Source organism: Primulina tabacum, chromosome 10, assembly GCF_025594145.1.
Source record: "Primulina tabacum isolate GXHZ01 chromosome 10, ASM2559414v2, whole genome shotgun sequence".
NCBI lineage: Eukaryota > Viridiplantae > Streptophyta > Magnoliopsida > Lamiales > Gesneriaceae > Primulina > Primulina tabacum.
This window is the reverse complement of record NC_134559.1, coordinates 35610893-35627742: the sequence shown is the minus strand read 5'-3', so window position 1 is coordinate 35627742 and position 16850 is coordinate 35610893.

Genomic DNA, 16850 nt, shown 5'->3' with positions numbered 1-16850 from the left:
GTCACTTTCAAAATAGCCGATTTCCAGAGCCTCCACGGACCTGGGGTCCGTGCCCTCAAATTTCAGGAAATCTCAGAATAAAGTCGCGCAGACCCTCACCCCAAATCGATTTCCCTCCATCTCAACCACCACCCGCTCCCGTCGCCGCCTCTCACACCGCCACTCGCCGCCGGCCACCTATCAACACTGTGCCATCACCTCCTACTTTCCGGTAAGCGTGGTTTTCTCTCACAACTCCACTCTTCGCCTAGCCCCGTTGGGATTTTGTGCCATCTATTCGATTATTGTGGGTGTCTTCATCATCGATTATTAGAGTGCTAGATTTTAACTGTTTGAGGCCTGTTATTATATCTTCATGTTGGTTTAGTTTTCGGATTGAATTGTTATTGTAGGCGATTGACCGTGGATTGGGGGTGTGTTTACTAATTCTTATGTTGTGCATTATTTTGGTTGCTTGGGATCAGTTGAATTGTGTTTCTAAGTTGGGATTGCTGTGCCTCTTTGATTGCCTCTGTGAGTCTAGCCGTTTACATCGTCATGCCGCCTCGTCGCCTCACCAGTAATCGGGCACGAAGCGGTGCCTCTTCATCATCTAGACACACCAGCGTCGAGTTTGATGCCTCTAGATTCACCTCCATCGAGAATTCTGAATGTTACTCGGCTCTCCACGGGAACTCCGTGATTGTTGAATGTTCTATTCATCCGAGGATTGACGCCGAGGTGCCAATCCGAGCCGAGTTTGACAAATTTGGATGGGGCCCTATTCTGGACATCACTGGCCCGTATTTCCCTGATCTAGTGTGGCAATTCTACGCAAATGTTGAAGAGAAGGACAAAACTGGGATGAAATCGATCCATACTTACGTTAAGGGAGCCCCCATCGAGTTGACGAGCGGCTATTTGGCGGCTATTCTGAATGTTCCAAATGACGGACCTCCTGTGGTATTCAACCAATTGGATTTGTTCCTCTCGGACATCACTTTTAGGATCCCACAAACGCGGAACCGTCTGCAGTACGACAAGTCCCAAACCGGCTCCCGCTCCAGCGTTCTCCCGACTTCCCTCCCGCTGCTGGATCTATTAATCTGTTATTTCACTGGCGCAAACATAATTCCGAGGAAGGCTAGAAACAATGAAGTCCGTCATATGGATCTATACATCATTGAAAAGATGCTGAATGGATTAGGGGCCGTTCCTGCTATTCCGGTGGCGTCGATCATCATTTCACATATGCGTTCAGCCGCTCACATTGACCCCACCAAGAATAAAAAGCCGTATGCCCCGTTCCCCATAATCATAGCCTGAATTTTGGCGGTCCATGGGATCGACTTCACTGGTGAGACACCCTTCCTGCCTACCTCTACCCATATGCTCACTACACAGGCCATGCAGGGCATGTTCTTCATTTTTCGACAGGGTGCGTGGTATCGTAACCCCGGGAGTCGACATATCAGTCCTCATCCCCGTGATTCCCCAGTGCCGCCCTCTACACTCGATGATCGGGCCTGGGAAGCTCATGTGGAGGAAAAAGAGGCTATGGATGCCCGAGCTGGCCCTCAAACTGGTGTACCCCCTAGACAGCGCAACTCGCAAGCCAGACGTCACTTCTACTCATCCTTACTGGATTGCATGGACGACATCCGCAACCGCTTGGCTCGAATCGAGCAACAGTCTCCCGACGCCTATGCCCCACCCTGGGAAAGAGCTACACTCGATGAGTTCATGAACTTAGAACTGGGATCAGAGGACGAGCAGTAGTTTTATTTTGTCAGGATGTGTGGAGAACTTTATGCGTTTTTTTGGATTTAACCATTTCATTTTTTATGTTGGTATTGATGTTTTCAGACATGTTGTTTCTCGTTATTATCATTTGAACTTTAATCGTGTGTTTGTTTGCTTCCCCTTTTCCTTTTTACGTTTCCTTGTGTGTTCGATGTCGTGCTTTTCAGGAGTTGCTGATTTCTACCACATTTTCAGCACTGACTCGACATTTGTCCAGGGAAGTTTTTTATTTTGTTTGATCTAACTGTCTTCATCGGTCATTTTATATTGCTTTACACTGAGGGCAGTGTCGTTATCAAAGTGTGGGGGTGGGTCAGTTTTGTTTCGCATCGTTACACAAACACTTAACAACACTTTTAACGTAGGATGAGACTACCGGAAAATTGTTTCATGCCTAGTATTGAATGAGAGGAGTCGTAGTTTCAAGGAGAGAGTCAAACATGAACCAGTTCTGTATCAACATTTTGTTCAATGCACGTGGTCAAAGTTTTACTCATTGAATGCGAATTGGTGAAGTGTGAACTTAAAAAAAAAAAATATAGAGAAATCGAACAACGATCCCTAGAACTTGTCTGATTAGCCCTCGAAGCGAAAATACGAACGATGGTGAATTAGGGATAATTTAGGCGATCTTTGGACCGTTTGAGCCTTTTAAGCCTGACCGATATATCATTTATTGTCTCTAGTAACCCTTTTTGAGCCTGTAAAAATCGAATGGTGTGTGTCAATGACACACAATTAGCCCCCATTCGTACTTTATTCAATGTCCCGCATCAACTACCTGAATCTTAGCCTATACACTTTTTCCTACCTACACGTGAGAGGAATAAATCTCCTGTGCACATTGAAATGTTTGAATTACTCTAATGGGTTGAAAAATTATGTGTGAAGGAGTCGATGAATCTTTATTCATGAGAAAAAAAAAGAAAAGAAAAAAAAAGTGTATGGTATTGAAAACACCCGAAAAAAAAATCCGTGGGTGAAAGTTGATGGACAATGAGAAAGAAAAGGAGACGATAGAGCTCTGAAAATGATGAAAATATAGTAATTGGTGATAAGTCAAAAGTTGGATGACTGTGCTGCAGGATTATATTTTTATTCCCTCTCACTTTTGATTTCCATACCTTCTATTGTAACCGTGAACCGTGGCCTTACGTTATAAGCTTGAAAAGGCCTATTAACCAAGTCATCGTCGTTCAACATTTAGTAGAGAGGGGTATGAAAGTCAAGCATATGGGGCGTCTCGATAACAAATGAAAATAAGTGATCATGAAACCAAGTAGCTGGTGATGAGTACGAGTCTGACCTGCACACTACACACATCTTGTTCTGTTGATCTTTACTGGGTAAATGTTTGAATCTTGAATTGTGGCGAAAACGAATCTTGTGATATGCGAAGCGTGATCCTTTGACCGGGGGTGAAAGAGTTTGACAAATTGAGAAGTTTTGATTGTGGTACTTGAGTTCTGAATCTGAGATATTTCTCATCTTTATTTTCTGTCTGATTTGTTCGAGGACGAACAAAGGTTAAGTGTGGGGGAGTTGATAAGCACGAATTATATAGCATTTTAGGGATCTTATTTTGTCGTATTCGTGTGTATCTGGCATTTTTATTCCGAGTTTCGCCCTTATTTCGTCTCATTATGGCTATTTACAGGTTTGACCAAAAGAGGGCGAAAGCCAAAGAAATGAAAGAAAAGTCAAGCGTCGCAGTGCCATGTCATGAAATACCCGGAAAAATAGCAAAACTTCACAAGGAGAACACCCGGACCCAGGGACGGACCCCGTCTAATGGTCCGTGTACATCAACCCCCAGAGAAGAGAAAATCCGAGACTACCCGGACCCATACACGGACCCCGTGTAAGGGTCCGTGCCTCAGAAGCTCGAGGAAGCAAAATCCCGAGTCTACACGGACCCCTCTCCGATGCAGGCACGGGGTCCGTGTACACGATATCAGATCGAGATTTTGGCGAAGGTTTGCTCGTGATTTGGGAAAAAAAAATAAAAGGGAAAAAACGGGGAGAAGAAAGGGGTTGTTAAAAATTCGGAGGAGAAAAAGAGGCGCAAGCTTTGAGACTCTTGAAGACGGCGACAACTTGGAGGAGAAAAAGAGGCGCAAGCTTTGAGACTCTTGAAGACGGCGACAACTTGGAGAAACGAGAGGAAAAACATCACACTTTTCACGCAAGATCCGCGCACCATCATTGAGAATTTCTACTCTCTTGTTTTCTTAATTTTTTTTTAGACATGAATTCGAATATTGAATTTGATTTTAGTTTTGAATTTATGGAGTAATTCCCTCTTGTGATCGGGACCACGTGTAAAGGTCCGTATTTCGTATTCATAATTTTGCGGAATTATTAAAAATTTTCTAAATAAATAATTATCTTGTCCCATTTAATTAAAGTAAACATGTAAATAATCTTAATTTTAAATTAACAGCGGAAGCAAATATTGTTTTCAACCAACAATTTAAAAATAATTAAACGTAAACATCAACTTAAAAATAATCCAACGTATTAAAACTGAGTTTGAATAATAAAATGTGCATAAATTAAATCATGAGGTCCTCGGGATTACTACTGCTGTCCCAAGATCGCTCACTGGTCTACGTGTCTAGTGAGTCTAAAGACTCAACATGTATATATCGTGAATAACAAGTAAATATATCATAAAATCGCATGCAACGTAAAAATAAACGTATCGTAAAGCGTATGGTGAAAATAGCATCATGAATAATTATAACTACGTGCATATCTGAAAATCATACGTAAAAGCTTTGCTCAATAGAGCTCTGTCATAACATATCATAATTTTCTGGTAGAGATAATGTTTCTAAGCAAGTGGCCCATAACATAACGTAAGCGCCTGATCAGACTAAACCACAGTATACTGGGCGGTAGAGATCAATCACAGCCCTTAGACTGGATGTCCGTACCCATACATAATCATAAACCGGTCGTAATTCACCGGGTGGAGAGGTCCTCGGTTGCGCATACCGACTTCCAAACCCATAAGCATGAGGTGGCCACAAGACATATATCATATATCTCAAAAATAAACATTTTATATTTTTATGCAAGTAATATAATTATAACCTTAATTTTACCGGATGAGTTGGATCGTTCCCAGGCTTACTGCGACATGCTACAAATATGTGACACATGCAATAAATCTTAACTTGACAAAATTTTAACAATAGAACCAAAAACTAGATGATTCGGACCAACAACTTGCTTTTTAACCATGGCTTCGTACCAACCCGAACCAACATTAAACCGACGTTTAATCATGATTAAAAATACCCCAAACATACTGAAAAATAAGCATAATAACTTAAAACACGAAAATAGGTGAAAGGAATCCAAAAACATAAAACACTCTTTCGAGAGTCTTTTGGCACTTTTCACCGTAAATTCTCGTACGACCTCTAAACTCGACCAAATCATGAACGGCCAAAAACATGACTTTCCTAACTCATTGAGGTACTGTCCAGTCCAAGGCCATGGGCTAAAAGCCAGCCAAGAACTCAAACCAACCTCATGAACCGAACAGCAAGTTGCTGTCAAATTACAGCAGGAGCAGCTTGTGTATTTGAGGGGAAATTCTGAAATTTAATGACCAAAGGCTTGAACCACCACCAAAAGACTCTTACCAACATCCTAAGGCATGGCTTGGACCATGGATAAGGGCTAGAAGCCAACCACAAACCAAACCACACCCCAAAAACCGAAACACACTCACACAGGAAATGGAAAGACCGAAATATGCACTTGTGTTGTTGTTTAAAAATTTTGAGGGAACCATGAACCAAACCTTGAAAGGACACCTTGGTCACATCCTAGACATGGTAAGTGAGGTTTATAACCATGGCTACAGTCCATAGGACAGACAAGATTAGAACACACACCTTAACCACCCAAATGACCAAAACCGTGACTCATTATTGCACCTAAGGGAAAGTTGCTGTCATTCCTTCGTTCTTGAGTGTATGAACTGAAACACATGAACCAAAAACCTCCTAACATAGTCTAAATCATGCCTATAATCAGCCTTGGGAGCCTGGAACCGAAACAGCTCCTGAAATCACAAGAAACATCTCAAACAAAAACATAAGCCAATTCCGAGGACCTGTGCAGATTTTTCGAAAATGTTGCTGCCATAATTTCGTTTTGCCTCATGAATCTTTAACATATAATGTTTAAAAATATTTATAGGACTTGATTGAAGAGCAAAGAAACAACATATACATGCCTGGAAATTTTTTTGACACGAAAACAAACCAATACGACGAATACGAGCGACGGAGTCGGAGTTGAGAATTCCTTCTTGTTCTTGTGCTGTTATTCTCGATTTTTAGCTGCTGTTCTCTTCTGTAAATTTCAAAATTATGGATGAAGGGCTGCTAGGTAATGATTATGAAGGTTACAAGGGGTGATAAAGGAGTCTTGAAGTGCATTTAGTTGGAGGTTACAAGTCAAGAAGTTGAATGGATATGAATTGTTTTTCCTCCTCTAGTGTTGTTGTTCCTACCCTCTCCTCCTTGCTGCTAATTCACGATTTTTCTTAGATGTTTCCTACTGATTTTTTGAGCATACGAATGTAGGACATGTAGGTAAGGAAGAGGAATGTTAATAATGGTGTTAAAGGGTCCATAATATACATTAAAATGAGAGTTACAAGTGAAGGAGGTGAAGGGTTTTGAATTGTTTTTTAATCCCCTTATATCCGTTGGTTTGTTCCTTATTTCCTACTTCATTTACACGGTTTTGTTGTCTAATAAGTTGAGTAGAAATGAGGTATGTTATTGCATTTAAATTTACTACCCATTAGATAATTAAAATGAGAAATGAATACCCCATGAATTGTAATTAGGAATTGTTGGAATGGAGAGTTATCCACCTTTGAATATTTTAAATGTTGGACCCAAAATTATTACTTATTTGCATGGTGTTTTATTGTTTACATCTTGTATGTTAATTGCTTAAGGTTTTAAATACTCATTCTACATTTTAATGAATTTACACCTTAATTTATAATGACCTCTTGCATGGCATTGCATGGATTTAACTTTAAGCATTTAAATACTATGTTTAATTTCTTGAATACTTCATACTTAGATTAATTCATTCTCTCTTGTTTACATATTTTAATTTAAGCTTTAATTAAATATTGAACCTAAAAGAATTTATTTACCAACTTAGCTCTAATTAATTAAATAAATTCTAAAACATTCTATTTCTTTAAATTAAATTATTCCTTGACTTAAATTAAATTTATGAATGTCTTTCTTATTATTAATCTTATCTTTAAACTTCAAACTCCGGTCCGTCCTCGCGTATTTAATTGAAAAGATAAAACTAAACTTTTGCATTTAAAATAAATAGTTATGACTTGTCAAATATCAAAATGAATTAGACCCTTCATATATATATATATAAATCATTTTTAAATTTAAATAGTAATAATTATGCATGGCTTATACGTAGTCTGATTTTCGGGTCGTTACATTTACTCCCTATCAAATATGATCTAAACTTATCCAACGCAAACAACACGGCAAGGAGCTCTTTTTCTGTAGTGGCATAGTTCAGTTGGGCAGCTGACAGTGTCATGCTAGCGTAGTAGATGACATGAATGCACTTTTCTCTCTTTTGTCCCAACACTGCCCCTAACGCTGTGTCGCTTGCATCACACATCACCTCAAATGGCGACCCCCAGTCAGGTGCTATCATCACAGGTGCCGTGATCAAGTTCTCTTTCAAAATCTGAAATGCCTGCACACACTCAGCAGAAAAATCAAAAGGCACCTCTTTTATCAGTACTCACCCCATTGCACTTGATTGTATCACAGATTGACAGAAAATTTTCTAGATGTGCATTGGGATCTTCAGAAGGTGATCCTCCAAATTTGACTTGAAGTTGGATCATCTGGATGATGCCCGGTTTAAGCTCAAATGTATTTGCCTGTATTGTGGGACGCACAATACTAGACCCATAACCTCCGAACGCGGGTCGATGAAGTTCCATCAACGTACGATTATCCTCTTCTCCGACCATTTCCTCGACCTCTGGTTTACGATCTAATTCAGATTCTGCTTCAGATTCAAATTCCAGAGTTAAGTCGTTGTTCCTTCGAGCTCTGCGGAGAGTGCTTTCAATCTCAAGATCAAGTGGCACTAGATTCCTGACGTCTTGAGCACGGCTCATATAACACGATCTAACCCCTGAAATAAAAAATTTAAGTGCACGATTTAAGCTCCAAAAGAGTATAAAAAGCTAAAACAAAGTTAATTAAGATGCTAAAGAAAGAATGAAAAATTTTAAAACTAAGAGTAAAAGCCTAGTCTCAAACAAATAATTTATCCTAATATCAAATAAATAGTCCCCGGCAACGGCGCCAAAAACTTGACCGACGATTTCGGTTGGGATTAATTCTAGCAAGCGGACTAGGTCAAGTTATAGTAAATGGACGAACAGTTCAAGTATCGATCCCACAGTGACTATTGTTTAATTACTAAGATTTAATTATTTTATTTAATCTAGGCAAACAATAACAAGCGATTTGATTATTATTTCAACTAAGTGAATTTTAAACTAATTTATGCTAAGTTAATGGCTAAATCAAATATAAGAGAAGCTTGGAACTTGGGATTTTCAAATTTTAATAGAATGACCGGGAACTCACGACGGTAACAAACTCTGATTAGATTCATGCACTGGAATTATTCAACGAGCAATTATTCGAAGTCACGATGCAACCCTCCAATTTAATTATTAATCTATTTCTAGAATTTATAATCCTATTTTCATTTAACAGTCAAATTATTTCTAATTGAATTTAATTAAACAAAAACGCATGCATCAACGATAGAATTACAGCTGTCGCCTAAAATCGCACAGTGAAACCGAATACTATTTCTATTCGGTTTAACTGTGTGTTGATTAATATTTTTGAAGCTAAATTCAATCTATTCCCTTTCGAGTCAAGATCGAACGACAAACATGCAAATAATTGGCCAGATTAAAAGCACGAAAATTATGCAAACATTAATCAATAACACGACTAATTTCATAAATCAAACAACCCAATGAATAAACAAAAATCAATCGTTTGTCCCTATCGTGGTCCCGATCACAAGAGGGAATTACTCCATAAATTCAAAACTAAAATCAAATTCAATATTCGAATTCATGTCTAAAAAAAAATTAAGAAAACAAGAGAGGAGAAATTCTCAATGATGGTGCGCGGATCTTGCGTGTAAAGTGTGATGTTTTTCCTCTCGTTTCTCCCAGTCGTCGCCGTCTTCAAGAGTCTCAAAGCTTGCGCCTCTTTTTCTCCTCCAAGTCGGCCGTCTACTCCGAAGTTTTAATAACCCCTTTCTTCTCCCCGTTTTTTCCCTTTTATTTTTTTTCCAAATCACGAGCAAACCTTCGCCAAAATCTCGATCTAATATCGTGTACACGGACCCCGTGCCTGCATCCGGAGAGGGGTCCGTGTAGACTCGGGATTTTGCTTCCTCGAGCTTCTGAGGCACGGACCCTTACACGGGGTCCGTGTATGGGTCCGGGTAGTCTCGGATTTTCTCTTCTTTGGAGGTTGATGTACACGGACCCTTAGACGGGGTCCGTCCCTGGGTCCGGGTGTTCTCCTTGTGAAGTTTTGCTATTTTTCCGGGTATTTCATGACATGGCACTGCGACGCTTGACTTTTCTTTCATTTCTTTGGCTTTCACCCTCTTTTGGTCAAACCTGTAAATAGCCATAATGAGACGAAATAAACGCGAAACTCGGAATAAAAATGTCAGATACGCACGAATACGACAAAATAAGATCCCTAAAATGCTATATAATTCGTGCTTATCAATATTCAATTAAAAGATTTGTTTGCAAAAATAACTAAATTTAAAATGGATTTAAATGTAACACCAATTTATAGGAATTAACAATTGAATAAAAGATCTAAAGGTCCGATTTCACGCAACTGTCCACCATGTGTAATTTCTTGTAGCTATGTTATAAAAATCCTTCTTATTCATTAGCCAAGAATACTATAATTATCTACTTCCTCTCCCGAGTGTTAAGTAGACTGTAATTATCTAAAAATAGATTGCAACGTTCCCATCAAGAATCTACAAACAAATAACACATCAAGCACTAGATTTTCTATGGACTTCGATAGCATTATAGGCCCTCCCGAACTCTATAAATACCATTGATGTATTTTTCTCATTTCTTGTTTATAATTTACTCTTCCGAGTGATAAATTGTAAACATATAAATCATTCAAATTATGGCCAATAAATTGAATGTATTAAGATTAGAACAATACAAATGAACAATATGAAGAACTTAAATAGCTTAGTTCATAGATTTTAACACATGGTTTCTAGTTTTGTTCCATCTTTTCTCTAGAAATAAAAATTAGTTCATAATAAAACAATCAAAACATGGTTTTAAAACAAGATATATCAACTGAAAAATAAAAGAAAGAAGAACTTAGAACAAGAGTTTGAAGTGCTGATTCCGTCCCCGGAGTTGTGCAAAAGGTTTCCCAAGAACTTGATGAACTTGAGTGTTCAATCTTCTAGCAGCAGCCTCCACTCTTCCCTTGGCTCCCCAATACCCTAGATGGTAAGTAAATGATGTCTTTTTATAGTCCCAGGCAAGCCTCAATTCGTAGCACACCAAAATCTTGGACTTCCATGCGCAGCACACCAAAATACAGATTTTACGGATTCTGTCTTGCAAGGAGCGCGGGTGCGATATAGCCTCTGTGTTTTTTTTATCTTTTGCACTTTTCAATTCAACACTTTAATACTCCAAACTCTCAATCTAAGCTTCCAAAATACAACAACAAAAACAACAACAAATCACATAAAACCTGCTCAAGAATCACAAAATTCCAAGTTAAAAAACAAGTAATAAAAGTGCAATAAATTGCACTTATCAAACTCCCCCAAACTTAGGATTTTGCTAGTCCCGAGTAAAATAAAACAACACAAACAAATAAGTGATGAAATATTTTTAAAAGAACTTGGCCTCAAGATAATTTAACTAACTCTTCATGCATTCACAAGTCACATCAATCCAACCAATTTTTCATCCGGATATAATCATGCAATCGGTTAATTTTCTTAACTTCTAATCTCTTCAACTCATGTTTCAAAACATTCTCCATCGATTTCAATTTTTACTAACACAATCAAGAGGTCTTTTTCGGTAAAAATTGGGTTCAAAGCAATATTCATTCAAGAAAGGAGTACCCAATAAATATTTGATGCAATGAGGTGTGTGTAAAGTTGATCAAGATTCGTACTCAATGTACGTGTTTATCAATTGTCCATAGGCTTGATCCTCCCAAATCCTCTCCACTAGTATATTGGACTACTATGACTTGGTCAATAGGATTTGCAATGCTTGTAATGTTAGGCCTTGGCTCATGGCTACAAATGAAGATTTGGAATTCAAATAAGGGAGTAAGTTGAATTTTTATCTCTTTTTCAAACTCCACTTTTTTCTTTTATCTCCATTTTTTATTCATTTCATCTCTCTTTTTTTTCTTTTTTTTTTTCCAACTTCTTCAATCAAACATCATTCATTTTTTTCTTTTCTTTTGTAGGGGAATTTCAATTTCTTTAATCCTTCGAATTCTTACTCCCTTGAGAAGGTAGAAAATTAATGTATAAGATATTCAAAGGGGTGGTAAATGTGGGATATTTGAAACGATATCAAATGAAGGTCTTTTACACATATTTACGTGTTCCATTTGAATTCATATAAGCTACAAAGAGGTGACAAATGATAAATTATTTTTATTTGGTAGCTTGAAAGGCTCAATCGATCAAAAAAAATCACCTAAATCATTCTTAAATCATAAGTTGTCCGTATTTCGCCTTGAGTGTTGTTTGGATAGTTCTAGACAAAATCTCAATTCACCAACACAGAGTAGAATCTAATCATCGTGAAAAATAGTGTCTCAATGCATCAACCAAATAAATATATATTCAAAAGAAAAGTGCCTGGCTTTCAAGAAATTTCAAGAACACAATTCTTTTCTCATATAGGCTCAAGAGGGCTTCAAATGAATATTTATGAACAATATATATAGGCCCAAATAAAATCAAAGATTGCATCAATCATTTATGTGTTTCCAAAAATTTATTTCAATGTCAAATGAAAATCGCAGAGTTGTTTAGAAATTATAAGTCTCAAAATTACCAAATCTCATGATTGTTCTCTAAATTTTTCAAATTGATTGATGAACATGAATGAAATACACGACCTTTCTTCTCAATACACAAATTTTGTTTATCATTGACCATTTCAAAAATTTTCATGACTATGAATAAACACACAAGCAAATAACTCAAATAAAACTAAATGACACTACAAACACACAAGCTAAAATAAATAACATCTCCCCCAAACTTAAATATGTGCATCGCCCTCGATGTAAATGATCGTGAAAGTTAAGGAAATACACATACCTCGGGGCAATGACCGTCAGTGGTCATTGCCATCCTCATCATCTGCTTCTTCTTGTGGTTGGTGGTACTCCGGCGGGTTATATGCGGGCGGCCATTGCGGAGGTTGTGGAAATGGATTACCAGATGTGGAAGTTGATGGAAATTGTTGAGCCAAGACGGACGTGAAATCCATCATATAATCCATGAATGTATCAGTCCTAAACCGAAATTCGTCCATGTCTTGGCGTTGTTGGCGCATCTCTTATTCCAAATGAGTTAATCGATCTTGCACATTTCTTGGTTGCGGTTGTGTTTGTTGTTGTTGGGCCTGAGCATGGGCACGTCTTTCAGCAGCTCTTCTGTTGAATTCTCTCTGAGTTTGACGTGTATCTTGTTGATCAGATGTCAGTGACCTATGTGGTTGAATTACCACAATGGCATTTTTTGGTTTCAACAATTCTTCATTTGCTGCCCAAGTCACTCCCGCATAATGGCATAGGTCTGTGATAAGAGAAGGGTGGAGGAGTCCACTAGGAGAGTTACCTTTTGCATAATCTAACATTGAGTTCTGAAGCAATTGACCTAAATCAATTGTCTTTCCCGTTAAGATGCAAAAAGTCAGGATTGCCCTCTCCTTGATGATGGTAGTAGTATGGTCAGTAGGCTTAATCCTAGCCGAAATGAAGGAATACCAATCTTTGGCAACATTTTTCAGATCAGATTTGGCTAGGCTTAAATGCACATCGTCTCTCATTCGCCACTCCGCTCCCTCAATGCAAATAGTCTGAAGAATATTATTATTATCAACTTCCTCGGTCCGATATTCTTCATATTAATCATGCATGACTGGAGGGATACCACACATCGTTTTGATGGTATGAGCATCAAAAGCTGCCATCTTTCCTCGCACCAAAACTTTCAAGTGATCATGCTTAACCTTAAGGTTAGCATAAAATTCTCGTACCAACGAAATGACCGCATCCTGTGGTGGCTTGCCAAACTCCTCCCAATGCCTAGCAGTAAGCATTAATCCGATCTCCGTTCATGGGAAGCTTAGGTCAAATCCCCTCTCTTTCACAATGCTCTTGTTCAGAATTTTAGCATAATTTTCCTCCGCCTTCTCGTCCCAGAACTTGTGTGCATCATAATTCGCAGACGAGGATGCACCCTTTGATTGTTTTTTTCTTGGTGGCATTTTGTCAAACACTTTCAAAGCACCAACTTCCCCTTCAATCCAATTCACTAAAATTGATGATTCTTTCACTCCCCCAAACTTATTAGTCACAATAACTACAACTCAACAATATACACACCAATCCAATCAACTCCAATCAACAATGTCAAGAATGCACTCCACTAAAAATTAATTTTTCTTTCATAGCCAATAGCACCAATAATTTTGAATTTCAAAGCAAATGTAGTATGGATTTGCTCACCTTGAGTGTTGAAATTTGTCTTGGAAGAACAAAATCAAAGTTCCAACCAGTCCTTGGTGTACAATTTTCGAGCCCCCTTTTCACACCCTAGGTTTGGTGTTGAATTTGTGGAATGAAGATATTGGATGAAATGAATTTAAGGTATGTATGTGTGGAGTGGGAAATGTGTACTTGAAGAAAAAAATCGAGTGTGGAATGTGTTCTTGAGAGAGTATTTTGAAGTGAAGGAGAAATGTTCTTCGGTTATGTCCAATGTTTGCCTGTTTCAGAATTTAAAACCATCGACCGCGGGTGCGGTATAGCTACTGGAATTTTTTAATTTTCAAACTTCAGCGACCGTGGGTGCGGTGCTTATCTTACCGCAGGTGCGGTGTTGGTTCTGGAAACCTATAGCCGGTGCACTACAAAATAGGCCGCGGGTGCGTTTTTTGAAATTGTTTTCTCCTCTAATTGTTAGTCCTGAAAAACACAATAGGTATTCATAAGATTTGGGGGAATACAAGAACACACTAAACCAAAAATACATAATAAAAAAAAAATAAAAATACAAGAATAAAAGTAAAATCGAAAACGAAATGCAATAAAGAAACAAAAATTTGGGTTGCCTCCCAAAAAGCTCTTGGTTTAACTTCGTCAGCCCGACTGCCACCAGTCTACATCAAGTTGATCCGCCCAAAGGAATGTTGTCAAGATGCCGTACTTCAGTCCCAAAATAATGCTTGATCCGTTGTCCATTTATTTTAAACGTTCTTCCGTCATTGCACTTTAGCTCAATGGCTCCATATGGTTGGACTGATTCTATTATAAATGGCCCCGACCATCTTGATTTTAGCTTACCAGGAAATAGTTTGAGGCGTGAATTGAACAACAGTACTTGTTGTCTGGGCTCGAAATTTCTATGCAAGATATGGTTGTCGTGCCACTTCTTGGTCTTCTCCTCGTAGATCTTTGCGTTCTCATAAGCCTCATTTCCGAACTCCTCCATCTCATTCAATTGCAATAGCTGCTGCTCACCAGATGCTTCCATGTCAAAGTTGAGCTTTTTCACGGCCCAAAAAGCTCTGTGTTCCAATTCCAGTGGTAAGTGACAGGCCTTACCAAAGACCAACCTATAGGGTGACATCCAATAGGTGTCTTGTATGCCGTTCTGTACGCCCATAAGGCATCATCCAGCTTTAGTGCCCAATCCTTCCGATTTGTCTTCACCGTTTTCTCCAATATCTGCTTAATATCCCGGTTGGATACTTCGGCTTGTCCATTTGTTTGTGTGTGGTATGCCAGGGTCACCTTATGCTTCACATCATATTTAGCCAAAAGTGAGTTAAAGATTTTGTTACAAAAATGTGTACCTTCATCACTAATTATGGCTCTTGGTGTCCCAAATCTTGTGAAGACATTCCTGTGAACAAACTTAGCAACCACTCGAGCATCATTAGTATTGGTGGCAATTGCTTCCACCCATTTTGACACATAATCCACAGCAAGCAAAATATAAGATTGACCAAAAGAAGATGGGAATGGTCTTATGAAGTCAATACCCCAAACATCAAAAAGTTCAACTTCCAAAATATTGGTCAATGGGAACTCATGGCGTGTAGAAATATTGCCAACCCTTTGGCATCTGTCACATGACTTGGCTAAGGTATAACTATCTTGGAACAAAGTAGGCCAATAAAAACCAGACTGTAATACCTTTGCTGCTGTTCTTGATGCTCCAAAGTGGCCGCCATATGGTGAAGAATGGCATTGTTCAAGAATAACTTTCGCTTCTTCCTCCGCTACGCATCTTCTAATCATCTGATCAACACATCTCTTGAAGACATATGGATCATCCCATAGGTAAAACTTTGCATCGTGAAAGAACTTCTTCTTTTGGTGAAAACTCAAATCTGGAGAGAGAGTACCATAAGACAAAAAATTAGATATATCAGCAAACCAAGGGAGTATAGCATTTACCTCAAACAGCTGTTCATCTGGGAATGCTTCTTTTATGGTTCATTCATCTATTTTATCTTCAAGTTCGAGCCGTGACAAGTGGTCAGCCACTTGATTTTCACACCCCTTCCTATCCTTTACTTCAAAATCAAACTCTTTGAGCAATAAAATCCACCTTATCAAGCATGGTTTTGCATTCTTCTTGGCAAATAGGTATCGAATAGTTGCATGGTCAGTGAAAAAAATTACCATTGTGCCGACCAAGTAGGGTCTAAATTTGTCAAATGCAAACTCTACTACAAGCATCTTCTTTTCAGTGGTTGTGTAATTTTGCTGTGCAGCGTCCATGGTTCGACTTGCATAGTAGATTGATCTAAAAAATTTATCACGCCTTTGGCCCAACACCACACCTACTGCATAATCACTAGCATCGCACATCAACTCGAAGGGCTCCTTCCAATCTGGTACTATCATGATTGGTGTTGTCACTAATGCCTTCTTGATCTTCTCAAATGCCTGCAGAAAATCATCATCAAGAATAGAAGTGGATTCTTTTTCAAGCAAATTACACAAAGTTTTAGTAATCTTAGAAAAATCTTTGATAAATCTACGATAAAATCCGGCGTGTCCTAAGAAACTCCTTATCCCTTTGATGTTCTTCGGTGGTGGAAGCTTTTCAATTGCAACTACTTTGGCTCTGTCTACCTCTAATCCCTTTGAAGACACTTTATGTCCAAGAAAAATACCCTCTTGGAACATAAAATGACACTTCTCCCAATTAAGAACTAAGTTCATTTCTTGACATCTCTGCAAAACGAGGGAAATGTTATGTAAACAGTGGTCAAATGAAGAGTCAAATACCGAGAAATCATCCATGAAGACTTCTATGATGTCTTCCACCATGTCTGCAAATATGGCCATCATACATCTCTGAAAAGTAGCAGGTGCATTGCATAGCCCAAAAGGCATCCTCCTAAAAGCAAACGTTCCATAGGGGCACGTGAATGTTGTCTTCTCTTGATCCTCTGGAGCTATAGCAATCTGGTTATAACCTGAATAACCATCTAAAAAACAGTAGTGACAATAACCAGCAAGTCTATCAAGCATTGATCAATAAAAGGTAATGGAAAATGATCTTTACGTGTGGCATTGTTCAACTTCCTATAATCAATACATACTCGCCATCCAGTCACAGTACGATTAGATATTAGTTCATCATTTTAATTC